Source organism: Cephus cinctus, unplaced genomic scaffold, assembly GCF_000341935.2.
Source record: "Cephus cinctus unplaced genomic scaffold, Ccin1 Ccin1_scaffold1601, whole genome shotgun sequence".
Classification (NCBI taxonomy): Eukaryota; Metazoa; Arthropoda; class Insecta; order Hymenoptera; family Cephidae; genus Cephus; species Cephus cinctus.
The window spans coordinates 59,538-63,165 of record NW_014333898.1 but is presented as its reverse complement, the minus strand read 5'-3'; positions in this window follow the sequence as shown (position 1 = coordinate 63,165).

Genomic DNA, 3,628 nt, shown 5'->3' with positions numbered 1-3,628 from the left:
TTATTAAACTTTCTCTTTCTTGCCCACTGCCTTCTCCAATAAAAAGGTCCAATATATACATTGATGATTTCTTGACGATCAGCATTATTAAACTTTCTCTTTCTTGCCCACTCTCTCTCTCTCTCTCTCTCTCTCACGCACGCACGCACGCACGCACGCACGTTGCTGCTGCTGCTGCTACTACTACAATTACTATCTGTGTCTGTCTTCTTGCTCCGTCTTTCTCTGTGTCTCTCCTGTGCTCGCGAAACAGTAGATTACGAGATTTGGTCTTGTCGCATGATATTGCGTAGTGCCGTCTTCGATAGGACGTGGAGGAGCGCTCGTCGGATCGCATCACGTAATACGGGTTTAGAGTTCTCAGGCAATTTCTTCGAAAGTGGGCGTTAGCTCTTCATCGCTCGGAGGGTGAGTCGCTGGATACAGAGGGTCTCGAGGAACGAATTTATTAAATTCACATCGATCGACAGAGGTAACAAATGTTTGTCGTCGTACCGAGTCGGGCGAGTCGGGCGAGTCGGGCGAGTCGGGCGAGTAGCGCGAACAGCGCGAGTGCCGCCTCACCTCTTCCCTCTCGTCGTTCCTTCGCGGCACCTCCTTCGGTCCTTCCTCTTTGAAAGCCATCCACGCTCCCGCAAGTACACGTTCCGCGAAGATGCGCGATTGTGTGCCTTACTTTGTGTCTGTGTCGGGCTGTGTCTCTCGGTGGCAATCGGGCCGAGCACCACGTTGAGTAAGGTCTGGTAAGGTTAGGTCTCTGACTGTTCTCGGGCGTCGAAACAAAAGAAGGTGTCGTGGGAAGATTTCTGCGCGACTGAGCATTCTCTCTCTCTCTCCCTTTCTCCCTCCCTCTTTCGGCTCGCCAGACACAAAGAGAGAGAGAGAGAGAGAGAGAGAGAGAGAGAGAGAGAGAAGGAGGTGTCACACATACTCGGAAGCGAGGAGCGCCATTCGTCGTCTCTTGGTTTCCGCGTCTCTCGTTCCGTCGGTCCCTCGCGGCAGGAGTGGCGGGCGGGACGCAACGGTGGCTGCCGGAGGTGCCGCTTCTTGTGCACGAAGGGAGATCGAGTTTGCGAAATGGGAATGTACGAGGGTTGAATTTCTGACGAGATAATTTGAGGGCGCGCTGGAGAAAATGGTCCGACAAAGGAAAAAAAAAATTCGCTTTGTATTTTCGAAAAATTCGGTGACGAGCGAATATCAGAAGGGAACCGCGAGAAAAGTGGTGATTCTCTCGTTACGTTCGACATGAGAGTCAAGGGCTACGAAAGAGGGAGACATGAAATTCCTATAAAAGAAAAAAAAAAGAAAAAAAAAGAAAAATGAAAAAATCAGGATGCTTGTGCGAGCTACCTAACTAGCAATCTGCCGATAGGACGCCGTCATCTCGCTTCTGCTGCTCGTCTTATCCTGCTCAGCCAAAGTCGTCGCTCGTTGTGACGTGCTGATTTCGAATAGCCCTCTGCAGGTGAACCTGAATTCACGAGAACGAACAACGAAGGGACGAAGAAATCCGCGCTAATTAAGGTCGTTTCATCGGGAATTTCTCGGCGGGCGCACTGGAGTGGCTTTTAAATAAATTATCTCGAGTTAAAAGCCTTTTCACACTTCCTCAGATAATCCGGAACCGAGGACGAGCGGCAGCTCGGAACGCTCGTCCATTCCACGACTTGGGCCACGAGACGAACGAGAGAAGGAAGAAGAATACGTAAAAGAGGGAAAGCACTGAGGGAAGAGCGAGCAGAGTGAAAAGAGGAGAGAGAGAGAAGAGTTTCTCCAGTCGGACGAGCGAATCTTCCTAGAAATTTCTCTCCACACATTTGTCAGTGCGTGTCGCGTGTCCGTGTCCTTTCGACGTCCACGCACAGAAGAAGAGCCAGAGGCCTCCCTCCTCAGATGGGACGAACCGCAGGCCTGAGAGTGGAACGGCAGCTTCTGTCCCATGCGAGCCGTTGCGGCTCGCGGCTGGTTCTCGCGTGTCGCTCTCTGAGGCTCAAGAGTTCTTCAATAAATGTAAATAAGCTTAAGGCGAACTTAACGATTGCTCAATCGTAACGTTGCAGGAGCGCGCGGCTATCGGCGACACACTCGCTCCATCTATCTTTCGGCTGTTGCTCATCTTTTTCCCAATTTCAGCCGAGAGCTGACTAAAGAGATTTCTTGTCAGGACAATCCGTAAATCCACTGGCATCGCTTATGCCGTTTTTCATACTGGCGAAGCCGGCTCACCTGAAAGACGCGAAGCTCCAGCGGCATCCTCACTGGCAGCAACGACAGCAACGCCTTGGCTCTGCGGGTTTTACGTATTGTCAAATTTCCATATAAAACCCGGCAATAGTTCGGGCGCCTGCCGAAGGGCAACCCTTCGCACAAGAAACGCGCTCGCTGCGATCCAGCGTAATGGCTGCATTCCAGTTGAGGGTGCATCAGGCCAACTATTTTGAGGAAGCGGCGCAGAAACGAGAAACGAAGGTCCAGTCGGCCCTGAATTCCCTCTCAATTATTTTGCAGGCTCTTCGAACTGCAGTCCTCCTCCCGTGCAGCGAGAGCGACTCGCGACGCACGTTTCACACTTCCTGTTCGACCTAAGGGATTTTTCCTGTGTACTCGGGTCGCTCCTTGAGATGAATGAACAGCGTCAGGTGTGCCAGTGTTTCACTACTACGAGCGTATAAAACGTGTGGGTTGCGGGAAGGGCCACAACCGTCGGTCGATATTACCGGCCGGTTAAATTTAACGAAGCAATATATTTTGACTATAACCAGCAGCTATTAAGTCTAGTGCATACGGCACGAGCGAGTAAATTGATTAATAAAACACTTTGTTCATTAACTAATTGATAATTAGACGGGAGTAAAGGCCGGTCGACTGGACTTTTATAGATGCGCATCAGAATCGGAGCGTGCTCAGTCCACTGAGTAGAGTTCAACTGGCTCCTGAGAGCCCAGGACTGTCTCGCAGAATCATGCTCATGACGTTAGCATTATACGTATACGTCAACGCAAACGTTTTCGAGGGACGCAAATCAAAGTACGATTGATTGCTCAATTAATTGGGCTGACCCTGCGAGGATCTTGTGTGCCTGCGAGCGCGAACGAATCGCCAGATGGCAAGTTTAATAATTCAAATGAAATTGTAGTAAGAGGGGCGGGTGGGTGAGAGAGTCGAGTCTCGCTACCCCCCCTCTCCCCCCTCCACGGCAGGTATCGCAGCCACTTCTTCGAAAGCAGCAGCCTGTCTTCTTCGCATAGTCTCCGAGACTTTGAATAATATATTAGAATCGTCTGTAAAGCATATTGTCGGGCCAGCTGTGAACTCGCCCTAACACTTTCTCAATAACCTAACACTGGGAGAGATTTGTTTCGCAGTCGTTTCGCGTGGCGGTCAACCAGTCTCAAATTAATCCTGGCTTTGCGGGAATTCGAAATTTCAGCGGACGCCTTCCGTCTCCTTCGGTAGAGAGCTACCGTGGAGTCTGCAACGTTGGATAGAATTCATTTTTTTAATTAAAATTTCGCACTTCGATATTTCATAATTTTTATTAGTAGCCCAATTAAAAAGAATGGAGAAGGCACGCACGTATGGGGCGATTCGTTTGGACAGCTCCAGCTCAGCTGAGGGAACGGGG